Consider the following 16060-nt stretch of genomic DNA (forward strand, 5'->3'; position numbering starts at 1 on the left):
TACAGGAGACTTGGTGATAATCTAGGGGACTGCTCCTGTGAGTAAACAGTGGAACAGTTATCCTCTCCTGCTCTGTACATTAATTATGTCTGTGCACAGATGGTTTAAGAGTAGTGAATAGCTATACCAGAGGCCCAATTTTCATTAAACTAAGTGTCTTTTACAAAATAGCAGCAATTTGAAGTAAGTATAATTTACTTGTCCTGTAACTTGCATAGGCAGGAATTGTAGGTCCCCTTTGCATTGCCTGATCTGTGTAAAGTGATCCTAATATGAGAAATGGATTAGAGGTGAGAGAGTAGACACAGGTGGATAGCCTGCCTCTGTAGTCAATTTTGTTAGTCTAGTTTACTGTGTTTTCATAATACTTACCCACACACTTCATATATTTCTGTAGAGTCTATTCATTTGTCACACTGTTGGGACCATTTGTCATATCCATCCAGAACACACTGGCAGCATTGCCACTTCAGACATAAAAGGGATAAAAAAAATAACCGCCTTCACTATTTTAATTACTTTCCAGTTATTGTGGTGGAACAATGCATTTCAACATTTAAAAAATGTCACTTATTTTGTTTTGGCACGTGAAGAGGGTGGATAATACTTTCATGTGTAGGCCACATCTACACGAGATGCTGACTTCACAGTTCTTACTGTGCAGTCATTTAGTACTTGTGTAAACTTGTGTACAGGTACTCCTCACTTAACGACCTACCTGTTTAACGACCGCACGGACTTACGACCAGCTCTCTGAGCAGTCGGTATTGTACAAAACGTATTGTGGAAACGGCAGCGCGGCGTCTCAAGCCAAGGCACGCAGTATCAAGGGGTGGCTCCTCGCTTATCGACCAATTCGCTTAACGACCTAGTCGCAGGAACGGAACTCGGTCGTTAAGTGAGGAGTGCCTGTATACAAATAATTACTTCTACTTGGAGCTACTGTGCAGAAGCATTGCCAAATGGCTTTTAGTTGACACTGACTGTGCAGTAGCATTGCATCATACTTCATGCCATGTGCCACTACTGCACAGTAGAAACAAGCTATTGCTCTGTCAGCATCTCATATATGTGCTTGTTGGGTGAGAGGTTCCAGAATGTCTTCAGCTAACTAGAGGGCAATTTTCACCTGAGGCTGCACAGCACAAGCTAGTGCAACATTTATTCAGAGAAATTTTACAATAGTATAACTGCCAGTTAGGCATGTGGTTCTTCTTTGCCATCAAAACAGTTAAACTTATATTCTGATCATTGTATTCTTACCAGTTTAGCTTACTCTCCTTCCTGCACATGCACATGTGTACCATGTCTACTCTAGGATAATTGTACTGTACTAATTCTATTGATTTTAGTTAAAGTAGCTCAAGTTGTGCAGGTAGAGATCTACCTTTTTTTTTTATGGAACAACAGGGATTTCCTGCAAAGCCCATGAAAATGAATGGAAAGATTCCAGTGATCTGCTTTTCACTCCCTATGGGCTAGGAGTATGTAAATATAGTTTACTCTGACTTTAAAAATCCTTTCTCTTCCCAGTGTAAAATGGCCCTACTGTAATTGAAAATCAGGCCCATTTTGGCTCATACCCTAGCACTGAATGTAATTTCTTTTTAAGAATATAATTAGGAAGCATGTTGTATTAATGCTTTTATTGCAAACATATAGCATTTAATATAGTGTTGCTGTAAAATAAATATCTGATATCCTGTCAATATGGAACAATTCCATTTGTTTTATGGAATTTTCTTGGGTTTTTTTTTTTTTTCTTTACAATCATGGAAAATATGCCCTGTGATGTTGGAAGCATGTTTTGCATTAAACTTAAGACATGGGGGGTATAGTCTGAATATACATTGGCAAGTGTATAACTAACTGACTATTGTGGTATGTGCAGCATACAAACACATTGATGATTTTGTGTGACTGATGAATGAAGTCTGGTGGAACCACTGGCTGATCTTAAGAAGCAGAACCTTCATTTTGCTTGCCAGCCATGTGTCTTTTGGAAGACATCTGCTTGGCTTGATGTTCTTCAGTATTCAGTGGTTTTGTGTATGGAACTTAACTGGAGGTGTCTTTCTTCATTATTTATTCCAGTGGAAACAAATGCATCAAAGGTTACAGCTGTCATATTGTCTTCCATACCCCATTCTGATCCTTTTCATAAAGCCCAAGATGTGCAATAGATAAATGAGGTCTTAAATTGATGTCAATAGCACTATATATGGCTAGGCAAAAAGGTACAGCTCGATGGATTCCATTTCAGAATTGGGATTTAGACCTTTAAGCAGCTCAGTCATTTAAAGAGCTTTGACCAATCAAAGACTTGGAAGTTAGCTTGAACATTTAAATACTGCACTTATAACAGTCTGTGATGGGACTGAGGCCCCAGGTGTGACTGTGATTCTTCCCTGGTGGCCACATAGCTCCTGCTCCACTCTGGCTCCCTGGGTACCATTCTTATTTTCTGATCTGCCATGCCTTTGTTGGAATAATTGGATTATGAAAAGGGAGGCTGCCCCAGGTCCCAAAGAACACCTTCTTTGCCTCTGTGTCTAGCGGGTCTCTCTTAGACCCTTCCGTTCCCAATCTAGACCCTCTTGTTAAGTGGGCCTTCCTGGCCCATCCCTGCCCCAGGGCACCTGCTGCCTTATGGAGCATTCATGGCATATGACGTCCCCTGTAGTCATGCCCATGCCTCACAGACAACACACCAAATTCATGCACCAGTTTGTATAGGCTTCAGCCCTCTTAGATTTAGCCTGATGGTTACTCTTTGCTGTAGAGTACTTGGAGCTGGTAAGTAGTGGGAAGGAGAGGGGAACTGGAGGAGGGGACCATGGGGGACCCCCTGCCAGGCCCCATCCCCTGCCTGCTCCCCCAGCTCCTCTGACACCCACACGCTTCCCCAGGCCCCCCATGGCTGCCCTGCCTGCCCAGCTTCCAGAGCTTTAACAAAAAGCCCCCACTCACTGGGTAGTGCCAGGCAGGGGGCATGATCCCCGCTGCTCCATGTTGCAAGGGGGGAGCTCTGCACAAGCTCCTCTGCCCCCTGCCTCCTCTCCCAGCCCCCACCAAAGGCTGCCCCATCTGACCCAGCTCTGGCTCTTTTAGAAAAAAATGAAAAAAACCCTGGGCCACCAGCTCCTGCAGTGGCCTTGGGGCTTCGGGAGGCTTGTGGAAGAGCAACCCCATGTGGCATGGGGCAGCAGGGGGCAGTGGAATTCCTCCCCACTGGGCAGGAAGTGGTGAGTCTGGAGGCTTTGATGTTTTTTTTTTCTTAAAGGGATGGAGCTGCGGCGGGTGGGGTAGCCATGGGAGGGGCAGGGACAGTGCGGGGGGGGGGGGGGGGGTAGATGGGCCTGTGTGATTCAGAGTTTCAAAGATTCGGCAGCAGCCAAATCTCCAATTCAGATTCAGCCGAATCAATTTGGGACAGTGATTCAAATCACTGAATTGAATCACTGTCCCCCGAATCAGCTGAATCCAAAACGAATACTAGCCGCTTCACACAGCCCTACCAGTTTAGGTCCACTTCCTCGGGCTTGGCTTCTGAATCTCAGTCTTATCCAGCCCTTGGCCTGTCACACTCAGTTTGGGTCTTCAGCCCTTGGTCCATCACAGTCTCACTACTTTCCCTGGACCTAATGGCTGGAGCCACCCTCTGTCTCTCTGTTAGAGGTACACAGTTATGGATCCCTGAGCTAGCCAGTTTAAAGCTAGATTGGGTATGTCTCCACTGCCTGCCATTGGGGTTTGACACACAAATGCTTGAAGTCCTTTCTAAAGGGGAACCTTTCAAAGGGGCAACAGTTGTTACATTCTAATTTTCATGTGTGAAAAAGATGAGAACAATTCAAATGCTCCAACATTTACACTTCTTTATCCAGGTTTGAAGCTGGTTTGGGTTGGCTCTATTTGAATAGTTCTCAGCTTGTTCACACACATCAATTAGTATGCACCGGCTGCTGTCCCTCTGAAACTTTCCCCTTTTGAAAGGGCTCCAAGGTTGTGTGTCCACACACACAAAGACCCATCTTGGCATTAGGGTTTCTCTTCTGCTCCCTCCTGGGTGGAAGTAGTAATTGACTCCAACTTCTATTTGTTCAACTACTTTCACAGTGATATAAGGTAGTGGACTGAAAGTGCACCTATTGTCTGTTTTTCCTTAAGCCCATGATAAATGGTGTAATTAGGACAGGGCAGCAGGGGCAACTATCTCAGGTGCCTTCCAGGATGGGGCCAAAAAATTTTTTTTTTTTTGCTGCAGCTGTGCAATTGTAATCACAGTGGTGGCAGTGGCAAATGGAAGTTGCTGCTGCCCCCTGCATACAGCTGCTGTCCTGGGTGCCTAGCGGGGCTCTGTGAAGCTTCAGTCACCAATTTGATATGGAGGACATCTGGCCTGATTCATCAGTGGAATCTCCAGATCCAAATTAAATCAGGAGACCAATAAAAAGGTCCAAATCAATTCAAAGCTTCTGAATCAATTCAGAAAAGATTCAGAGAGCTTTGGAGAGATTTGGAGATTCGGGCAGTCCCCACTTGCTGCTGCAAGGAGCTGGACTCTGTACTGGTAAGTAGGGGGTGGGGGAAGCTAGAGGAGGGGGAGATCATGGGGGGACCCCCACCAGGCCCCGTCCCCTGCCCACTCTCCCATCCCTGTCAATGGCTTCCCTGCCTGGCTCCAGCATCCCAAGGCTTAAAAAAAAAAAAAAGCCCCACACTCATTGGCTACTGCAGCCAGTGAATTCACAGTGCCTCTAGGGGCTTGTGGCAGAACTCCTCCCACACAGTGTGGGACAGTGGGGATTGCCCGCCCCCCCCCCCCCAACCTGGCAGGAGCCTGTGAGTGTGGGTTTTTTTTAAATTTTTATTTCTTTTATTTTTTTAAAGTTCCAGGACACTGGGGCCAGGCGGGGCAGCCATTGACAGAGCTGGGATAATATGTGGGGGATGGGGCCTGTTTGATTTGGAGATTCGGCTGATTCAGCGGTGGATGAATCTCTGAATCAGATTCAATTGAATTGAATCACTGTCCCCTGAATCAGCCAAATCTGAATCCAAAGCAAATACTAGCCGCTTTGCATAGGCCTAGTTCCTAGCCATGTTCTTACACTGCGTCCTTTGCTTATTCACTGACTGAAGTGGGAATAAGTAGAGTTATAGATATAAAAGATATTTTTATCCACTTCAAGTTAGAAGAGTCTAGGCACCAACACCCAGATTCTGCCTGAGATGAGTACTTGGAAAGGCTGAAGATAAATCTATATAAGACTGAAAATATGCTTGCAGGTAAAGGAAAGCATTGCTTCAGAGTGTGCTGCCACCAATAAGTCTAGTACTTATTAGACTAAAATTCACTTGAAATTGAAAGAACCAACCTTCAAAATACTGCAAATGGTATAGAAGGATGCCATGAAAAACAGGCTTCCAAGATCACTGACTAATGTGTGCCACTCTGCTTGCTTAACAATGGACACTTAGCTACTAGGGCTGTGCAAAGCTTTGGTAGCTGATTTGATTTGGAGGAAATTTGGCCTGATTCAGGGACCTAATCTCCAAACTGAATTGAATCAGGAGATCAATTAAACGCTCTGAATTGTTTCAAAGCACCCAAATTGATTCAGAAAAGATTCAGCCACTTTGGAGATTTGGCCATAGACTAAACAGGAGGCAGTCCTCACCACACTTGATGCAGCTGCCTCTAGCTGGTAAGTCTGTTAGGGTTGGGGGTGGGGGGGAGGGAAGGGACATGGGGGAGGGAGGGATTGGAACTAGGACTGGGACAAGTTCCCCAGCTGGAGCAGGGGGTGCATTACTCAGGGAGGAGGGCAGGGGATACAGGATGCGACACTCGGAGTAGGGGCTCTGCCCTGCTGCTGCTTGCCCGGCCAGCAGGGGGTGGGGGGAACAGGATGTGGGTGTGGTTCGCTCCAGGTACAAGGGGACAAGTGACAGCAGGGCATAGCCTCCACTCCTAGCTGCTCCCACACCCTGCGCCCTCCTGTGCTGGCTCGCAAGCACCATCAGGGCAGAGCCCCTGCTCCCAGTGCTGATGTGGGCACAGCAGCACTGGGAGTGGGGGCTATGCCCTGCTGAAGCCTGGAGTGAGAGCACCTGAATCGTGGTCCCCCCTATGCCAGCTGGGCAAGCAGCAGTAGGGCAGAGCCCCCACAGCTCCCCCCACTGGGGCAGAGATGGGCATAGCATGAGGAGCTGCGGGTCTGCCATGAGTCCTCAGAGGCCTTGATTACTGCTGCTGCAGCCAGTGAGTGTGGGGCTTTTTTTTTTTTTTTAAGTGCCAGAAGGCTTGGCCAGGTGGGGGCTGGAGCTGGGCAGTCTTGTGGGCTTCTCCTGTGGCTCTTCCCACCTGGGCAGAGGCAGGCAAAGCTGGAGGAGCCATGGGAGAACCTGCAGCTGCCCAGCTGTGCCTGCCTCTCTCTGGCCAGTCTGAATCACCGAGTCTCTCTGAACCAGCGCCAAATCTTCCATAACCAATTCATCCAAATCAATTCAGGATGGTGATCCGAATCTCTGAATCGAATCAGTGTCCTCTGAATCAACCAAATCCAAATCGAATACTTCCCTGTTCACACAGGCCTATTAGCTACCTCCATGACTGGGAAAATGTAAGACTGAATAGAACATATATTTTTCAGCAGCGTCAGGTGCTCAGCTGTTGAATCTAATTACGGTTTTGTATACAACACAATAGAGGCTCCTTCTTACATCTGCTACAGACATAAGCTTCTTCAGAACAAGTAGTTAGTTCTCCTCTACTTAATCTGGCATGTGCACACTTTCTGAGATGTAGGAATATGAAAGAATTGTCAGAGGAAGTCAAAGCCATCAGTTAAGAATGTCAGTCAAAGTTATGGCAGTTGTAAAAGATGTAGTTGAACTTTTAAAATGCATGGGAAATAATGGATAAATGTCATTTTAGAGCACACTTCTAAAAAAATATATGGGCTTCAGAAAGATATGGATACATGCCATTATGTTAGTTTGAATGACTCTAGAAAAACAGTTCCTCTGTAACATAAGAACTGATACTAATAAATTTGAAAATCTCCATGCCCAGTTACCACTGGACTGTTTTACTAAATCCTGTAACTAAGATAACTAAAAGGGAATGGGTTCTCTAAAATGTATGTTTTAAGAATACTTACTAGGTTACTTCCAGGTACTATCAAAAGTTATATTAAAACTCCCATAGGTACATAATCAATTAGATTTCCCTCTAAAAGCTAATTAATGCATTGACATATTGCTTGACAAGCAGAGCCTAAGATTATCTATTGATTGACAAGCCAGAGCCACAGCATCCTGGTTGAGAATTAATTACTGGTCTAGGAGACAGGTCAAGCTCAGTATGTGTAGGCTCTGTTTTGCCTTCCTTATCGTCTGAAAAGGCAAAGAAATCTCTTTAGGGCTTACCAGGTCTACAGTCATTTTAAAGATTCTCAGGTCTGCGAATAAGAATTGAAAAGCTGTTCAAGATATCCTTCATGGGCAAATATGGCGTGATCTACAGGGAAGGAAAATCATACAGTCCCTAATTCAAAGCAAAACTTAAATATATGCTCAACTTTAGCCCATGGAAATGTAAGCCATTTCTTACAAAAAGACAGTTTTGTTAGTCAGGTCCACAATAACAGCCTTTTGTAGGTCCCGATGTTTTTCCATATACAAATTAGTCCAGAAAATAGCACTATCATCACATAGCTTGATATACTGTGTAATATAGGCCAAGTGTGGCCAAACTGTGGCATGGTGCTGCAAGTATCACAAGCAGCCTCCTTATTTGGCATGCAGCAAATTAGGGAGGGGACAGGTAGCACAAATGCAGATAGAGCAGGGAGCAGAAAACAGAGCAGGGCGAAGACTAGGAGCACAGTGCAGGGATCAGAAAACAGAGCAGCAGCTTGGGCAGGGAGCACAGGGCAGGGAGTAGAAACCTGGGAAGCAGATCAGGTAAGGGAAAAGGATTGGAACAGTACTTGGGGAGGGTGCGGGGCTAATTTATGGCACAGGTGCCAGCAAAGTTGGCCCCCACTGATATAGGCCATAGCATGTCCCTGTCTCACTCCTATTTGAACAAGAGTATATATTTAAACATTTCTAAAGGTGGGGATTCCCACAAAGCTATTGGGTAATTTGTTTCAGTGGATTACTTTAACTGCTTAAAATCTGAGTTTTAGTTCTAGTCTAAATGTTATTATTACACAACTTCTGATGGCCGATGCTGACTCATACTTTATGGTTTGGGAACTCCTCATGATAAGTAAGATATCAGAAAACTGTTTGGTTATATTTTGTAGGAACCTACACACAGAATTGGATTCAGGGAGCAAAAGCCCCTAGAAATGTATGGCAGTATCTTAGGTTTTCTTAAAACATGGAAAAACAAACCTCTTTTCCATCATGAAGGCAGCATTACAGTATTATTGGTAAAAACTAATCACTGTAGCTTTTTCCAGAGAGCACACTTGATTTAGTAGCTTGCCCTATAGGCTAGGGACAGTCATTCAAAAAGCCCAAGCCTGAATTGACTCAACCTTTACAAGTTAGTCTAACATGGCTAGGCTGAACTGGTTTCAAACCATACAGATAATCCCTCTGGATGGAGGAAACTCAGGCACATGCCTGCAGTGGCTCAGGCTGGAAGCCTGGGAGGAAGAGAGTGCTGGAGCAGCCCTCCCTGCCCTTCCACAGAGCTAAATTGAGGGGGGCATGGCCAGGTCCCAGCAGATCTCTGATTAGGGAGGGGTATGAACCCCCACCCTGCCTGCAGTCCCAGGATTCTCCCCACTTGCTGCTAAAGGAGCAGGATTGTTACCAGCCTGCAGCCCCAGGCTAGCACTCTGAGGCAATGGGGGAGGAGGGTGTGTGCAGTACATGCATCTGTTGATGATACGGAGCTTTTCAGTCCCCCTCCCTGCTTCTGTATACTGTCTACAGCAAACTGATAGGCAAGCAAGCCAGGGGGAGGAGGGAACTGTTAACAGTATTTATCACCCTTATCTCAGTGTTTATTGCCCCATTAAGAAAACAGAGAGACATTTCCAGCTATCTGTTGATTCAGCACAGACCCAGCATCTGGTCTGCTGGCTAATACACAGACACCTTTCAGTAAGGTAGAGGGGAAGGGGGAATTTGTGTTTAGCAGAGAGGGATGAGGGGGAAGGAGGGGAGCAAACAGCTCTTCTCAAACAGCGTTTCCAAGGAAGAACATTAAGCTAACTGTTGATTAGCTTCAAAAAGCCTGTCTGTCTTTGTCTCTCCCACAGTAGCCAGCATGTGGTCTGCTAGCTAATGCCGAGGTATCTGCATAAAGCAGAGGGGCGGCTGGGGGGGGGAGGGGAATAATCCCTGCTTAGCACAGAGAAGCCAGGCAGACGCAAAAGGGAGGGGCCAGCCCTGCTGTGGAACAGAGAGTCCTGCTCAGCCCAAGAGCATGTTGGGATTCTGTGGGAGTCCGGTTTATCTTAAACCAGCAAGGGGTCTGGGACAGACATTGCATAAAGTGGTTTGATCCAAATCAGTTAACTTACTACATTTAACCAGGTTTATCCCCAACCAGTTTCAGCCATTTTTAAACCGGTTTATGTGCACTGAACATCTGTTTTGTTACAGGTTTAAACCAGTTTCTTATCACTTAAACTGGTTTATGTTTAATATAAACACAAACCAGTTTAAGTGATAAGAAACTTGTCTGTCCCTAGCCATAGTTACCTAAGACTGGTCTTCTGGGATCCATAAAAACCACAGCTACTAAATGGGACACCAATAGCAAGAGGTTTCAACATAAGAAAAACTTGAGCTATTTACTTGATTCCTGCTTTATACTGATCCCTCTAAAAACATTGAAAATTTGGGGATGTAATGACAACACCCATAAAATATGGATGTTGTTAAAAATTATCAATTTTATACACATCCAGGTATTCTAGGCTTGAATCACAGAAACAGCACATTGAAAATATTTTCTATGCTTTACAGAAACATCTACTCTGCTAACAACAAGTTCCTGGTATTTTTGTGGAAGAGGAATTTCCCTTTACCCTCTTTTATGATCTTTTTGTTATCTAGTTTATTTTCTTCTGCAGAACCAGAGGAGGTACAGGGGCATGGCCACACCACTCCGGTCATCATGCTACAGGAGCAGCAGCCAATGATTCTTTTAAGTCCTCCAGAGGATTCCCCCACTTCCTTTCATATTGAAAGGCACATCATCTTCCCATCCCTATTCTCATTCCCCATCTTGCTGCTGTCTCCACTGTCCTGGGGAAGAGGGAGCTCCAGAGTTGCTCCTGTCTCACTACAATAGGCTGCCTGGGGCCTGCGCTCAGCTGAAGACAGTGGCAGTAGTGGGTGCATTCCTTTTCTCTGCCTAGTTCCCCCTGGCTGTTCCCCGCCAGCTCTTAGGGAAAGGCTTAGGGAGTGGCAACCCATTCACCACTGTTATTGCTGTACCCAGCTGAGCCCAACTCCTTTACAGCCTGGAGTGGGGCAGAAGCTTCCCCACATCTTGGACAGTGGCAATAAACAGACACCTAATTAGGTGTGGGAGGTGGGGAAGGGATGGGGTGTAAACATATTTTTGAGCAAGGAGGGGAAGTGTGCCGAATTCTTGCCTACTTAGGGGAATTAAAGCTCCTGTACCCACCTTTTCAAAATCCTGGATCTGCTTCTGCCCATGGGCCATAAATTACCAATTCCTCCTAACCTAATATATCAGTGAAAAACACTCAGATATGTACTGAAAGATTTAATAAGAAAATATGAAATGAACAGAACTCTTTCTTCACTCTTTTAAAAAAAGACTCTGGTTATTAGATTAACATGCCATTTGGACTAAAACTACCTTCAGCAGATCTAAAATTTCTATTGCAAGAAACCAGACATTACAGTCTGTCAAAAGGAATTGGAGAATTTATTGTCACACCAATTCCACTTGATAAGTGAAAAAGAATTTTCTCTGTCTTTCCTTTTAAGCTGAATTAGTTTTTCTAAGTGCAATATTTTTGGAGAGTACATACCTGAGTTTTAAAAGGCTTGTAAATGACTTCAGGATATAATGTGTATTTGTGCTTCAGTAATAATTACAGACCTGAGACTTACAATATTAGCACATAATTTATGATGTCACATGAAAATGACAGCTTTTCAGAAAAAAAGAAAAATGCTTAAATTAATAAATTATGAATAAATCTGGAGAGTTTACTAATGCTTTTGGTTGTATTATAGAAGTTTAAAGTAGACTAAAATTAATGTTAAAAATCACTTGTGTTTATACAGTACTTACTAGTAAAATTCAAGAAAATATAGAAGTTGTTCTGAATTATTAATTGCATACTTGCCTTCTATTTGTGTGTGTGTGTAGAATTAATTGTGAATAAATTACCTGGGAAGAAAACGTTGAATCAATTTACCACTTCAGTAATTACTTGCTTACATTTCTAAAGCTCTAGCTGTGACATTACTTCTGTTTCAGCTTTTGCTGATGGTTCCATGTCTTCTGAATGCTATGCAATTTGATGGGAAAAATTGATTAAAACCTGTACTTAGAGTGCTGATCCACAGGTCTTTAGTTGTATCAAAATTATCTTTTCAGAATAGTATAGTATTAGAATGTTTACCAGTACGTGAAAACATTTTTCTTATTGGATATTGATTTACTGTGATTTGATGATTCAACATAGACAAATGCAGGGTGCTGTGCCTTAGGAGAAGGAATCCACAGCATACATACAGGCTGGGGAGTTCCCTTCTTGAAAGCACAGAGGCGGAAAGGGATCTCGGAGTCATTATTGACTCCAAGATGAACATGAGCCACCAATGCCAGACCGCAGCCAGCAAGGCCAGCCACACTTTGTCATGCATCCAAAGGTGCATCTCAAGCTGGTCCAGAGAGGTGCGGCACTGGGCAGGCTGCAGTTGGAGTGCTGCATCCAGTACTAGGTGCCACACTTCAAAAGGGATGTGGCCAGCCTGGAGAGGGTTCAGAGGAGGGCCACCCACTCAGTGATACGGCAGCAGGACAGGCCCTACGAGGAGAGACTGAGGGACCTGAACCTGTTCAGCCTCAGCAAGAGGAGGCTGAGGGGGGACCTGGTGGCTGCCTACAAGCTCATCAGGGGAGATCAACAGCAAATAGGTAGAGCCCTTTTCTCCCCAGCACCACCTGGGGTGACAAGGAACAATGGTAATAAGCTGATGGAGAATAGGTTTAGGTTAGAGATCAGAAGGCAATATTTTACAGTTAGGGTGGCCAAAATCTGGAACCAACTTCCCAGGGTCCTTGCCTCTACCTTGGGCAAATTCAAGAGGAGGTTGGATGATCACCTGTCTGGGGTCTTGTGAACCCAGCATTCATTCCTGCCTGTGGCAGGGGGTCAGGCTAGATGATCTGTTCAGGTCCCTCCTGACCCTAGCTACTATGAAACTATGTTCTGATATTTCTTAGTAAACATCCCCTTTCAATGATGATTTATTAATTCACCCTTTATAAACAATATAATAAAGTTGTCTTACTTTGCTTTCAGTGAATATCCTTATTTAACTTGTATATTTTATTACAATTATGAATTCATGGGTCTGAATTTCAGATGCCCCTTCCAAATCAATGAATTATGTGAAACACACTGTGACTAATTTGTCCAGTAAGTTTCTGAACTAATATGTAGTCAATGCTTTCACAGAGGTGAAATCACAGCATTACAAAAATAGGATTGGGGAGGATTTTTTTCTGCAAATGAAGGCTCCAATTCTGCAATAAGCTCTGTTTAGCTGAACTTCTGAATCCTTCTGGGGCCCTGCAGGCTTTACCAGTGCTTACATAAACTTTTTTGGATCAGCACCGAGGTGTTCATTTCTGCAAGATGGTGCATGGTCATACTTCTCACTGGACTAAAAAGGAGTTGAGGGTTCTGCTCCCTTCCAAATATCACTGCAATGTGTTATTTATCTTTGCCTTCAAACTGTAGATGATCACATAATTCCCTGTCATTATTCATTCATTCATGATTTCCATGGATTTATTTTCTGTTTCTTTCTTCAGTTGCCTGCATACATATGAATTCAAACATATAGGAAATCAGGTATTAATTCACTTAAAATTATTCACACCTGGTGAGAAGAAAAAAAAAAGGAATGTTTCATTTTCATAACAACAGCATCATTTGTACTCATAAAATTTGAGAACTAATAGGCAGGAAAGCTCATCAAACTATTATGATGGACCAGTCCATGATACCAGATGTGTTAAAATAACAATCTCAGAAATGTTTATTTAAGAAGCCAAGCTAGTTGGTTATTTCTGTTTTACTTTAGCAAGTAAGTGGGACTTTAAAGATGTTTGGCTGTTTATTTTGATTGAAACATCCAACTTTACTCTCTCGCAGTGAGGATGTGAAGAATAATTACAGTGAAACAGTGCTGGACAATGTCCTAAAACACTTTCAGAAATACTTCATTATTCAGAGGTTCCCATCTGTAATAGTCTGCAGCACAAGTGTAGCCAACATTTATTTGTTGTTTAAAAGTTCCTGTCCTGAAGCTAGGCATTTCCACAGATGTTTATAAATAGAAACAACATTGAACTATGACTAAGTCTTCCAGATTAATTTTGACTCCAAAATATAACTAACCAACAGCACAGAAAACTCCTTCCAGCTACTATAACCTATGCCCCTCCTCTCCACACAGATTCTTCATTTGCAGAAGCCTGAGAAAATAAAGGAACTTTGCAGAGTGCTACGAAAGTTAGCACGTTTGGATTGGGACCAAGTAGTTTGTGGAGGGGATATATGAGTTCCATTATTGAAGACCTTTAATGGAGCAACTCTTGCCACCAACCCTCTCTGTTTTAGAGTGGAAAATGGATAGCCTGAGCATTTCCGCAGATCACAGCTGCAGCAGTATTGCAAAGTAAGAGAGGTGAGTTCACTGATAGGCAAGTCCCAAATTATACAGGGTTTTACAAGCCAGGCACAGTACTTGAAGCTTCACAGTGATGGCCATTAACAGCTGATGTGGTCAAAAGTATATGGATGTAATGGGATCTCAGTGTGAACCAAGCATCATTGCGCAGATGACCCCTCTTCTGATGATCGGCATCTAACATGGATGGTCCCCTGACACTGCTATTTTCTGTGCTAAAATGAACACGCAGGGTGCACCCCCATGAGCACAAACGTACAGGGGCAAATGTTGCATGCTTCCTGTGGGACAAATAGCAGTGACACATATTTGTGCCACTGCTATTAGCACCCTGGTACGTCCCTGCATCCATGCAAATTGACTCAACTGGGGTAGGGGAGGTTGGGGCCATTGCCTGGGCTGGCCCCAGCAGCCTTACCTGGGGTCCTGGGGTTGTCTCAGGGCAGCAGCGGTGCTGAGCCAGGTGCTCAAAGTCTGGCTGGCAGCTAGGCTCTCTTTCTGGTGCTGCATGCTGCTGCTATGTGTGCCATGCCACTTTTTTCACCACCACTTTTTTAAAACTGGGATCTCCTGGTGTGAAAAAAACATGCTGTGCTGCAAATTAGCAGCGGAGCAAATGATTGCATATGTGTACCGTGTGGTTTGCAATGCCTCAGACTGCTCTGAGGTATCACAAACCACATGTGCGCACTCATGGGGTTGTGCCCACAGTCGCTAAATGAATCCCACCAACGTAAACATATGAACTACTTTTTTTCTGACTTGTAAGAGATAAATAGCTGATTGTTTATCTGGGCTACAATAAATTAAAACTATATTACTTTTTGTCAATCACAGGATCCAACAAAATTTGACGTCTGAAATTTCTACCCCTACCTGACCTGAGGCCACATCAGGAGACTGAACCTCTGTCCATATAACTAATCCAGGCTAAATTTATTTTCTACTATTTTATAATTGTGGCAAAGGTTTATACTTATTTTAGCAAGATGTGAAAGACACATTAAAAAAGTTATAGGATAAAAGTCTGACTGTGCTATAAGCAATGGCAAACTCCCACTGACTTCATCACAGCCAGGATTTCACCTATAGGGTTCATTGTGTGTGGGAATGGATATTTTACATTGAACAAAATGGTGAAAACAGAATTCCTCAGTATTCATTATATCTCATGTGAATGTAATAAAACTATCTTATCCCAAGGTAAGTTATGTAAGCCACGGATGGATTTTGAGAGCTTGTTTCCTGGTAGAGGTGCTGATCCAACTCCTAAAAAACCAAATGGAAATTCCTCCACTTAACTGTATCACGCCTGGAGTATTTATCTATATTTCTAAAACAATCAAACTTACCAGGTGCTCTGAGCCCTGATTATGTCTGAGCTAAGCTTTGGAGCACAGGTTAGTTTAGTTTGCCCACACAAGCTCAACCCCACTATAATGAATGTTTGTTTTACACCCACATCATTATCTTCCTCTTCAATTTTTCCCAAGATAGGCAGGTGATAACTAAATTTCTTCCAACCCATAATCCCTTATTACTGAGGAATGATTATAGTCTTTCTCTTCTAATGTTACATGTAATACATGTTCTTTTGGAATAGTACAAACATTTTCAAAAATATATTTCACATAATTGAAAATAATTTTGATGTAAATCTTCAAAACAATTTAGTTTTGATTTGCTGTGACATGAACCATTTTCAGTGTGAATCAAATTAAATCAAAATTGAAATGTTTAAGTTTTCATGGTTTCTTCCTCCTTAGGATGAAGGTTGGAGGAGGGGGGAGGGGGGAAGGTAAATTCTCCAAGATCCCTCAAATTCATTTTGACCCCAGTTAACACAAACCAAAATTAAAATATCCTGACAATTTTTTTTTTTTTTAAACAGTGGCTCATACAGAAATTTAGTTTCTCCTGGGAGAGCGGTTACATTTTTCTCTCAGACTAAAAATGGATGCTCTAAGAGTTTCTCCTGGTAGAGGGAATATATGTACATGCTGTGACTTGCCTTAGAAGAGAACTTAGTCCCAACATCCCACTCCCTCCACGCCCTGGGGGGTGTCCAGATGAGCAGGAACACGTGCTTTGCAGCACCTCAAAGGCTTTTGAGGCA

At 43.5% G+C, this 16060-nt stretch overlaps 1 long non-coding RNA gene across 1 annotated transcript in view; it reads left to right on the forward strand.

Moving 5' to 3' along the window:
* LOC109280337 (uncharacterized) overlaps positions 1–15685 on the forward strand; it is a 36132-nt gene extending 20447 nt beyond the window's left edge. Inside the window, exons 2-3 of the long non-coding RNA XR_002086619.2 lie at positions 13711–13941; positions 14782–15685. This is a non-coding gene — a long non-coding RNA (uncharacterized LOC109280337). The remainder of the gene's footprint in view (positions 1–13710; positions 13942–14781) is intronic.
* The last annotated feature ends 375 nt before the right edge of the window (positions 15686–16060 follow it).

This window comes from Alligator mississippiensis, chromosome 1, assembly GCF_030867095.1.
Source record: "Alligator mississippiensis isolate rAllMis1 chromosome 1, rAllMis1, whole genome shotgun sequence".
Lineage (NCBI taxonomy): Eukaryota > Metazoa > Chordata > Crocodylia > Alligatoridae > Alligator > Alligator mississippiensis.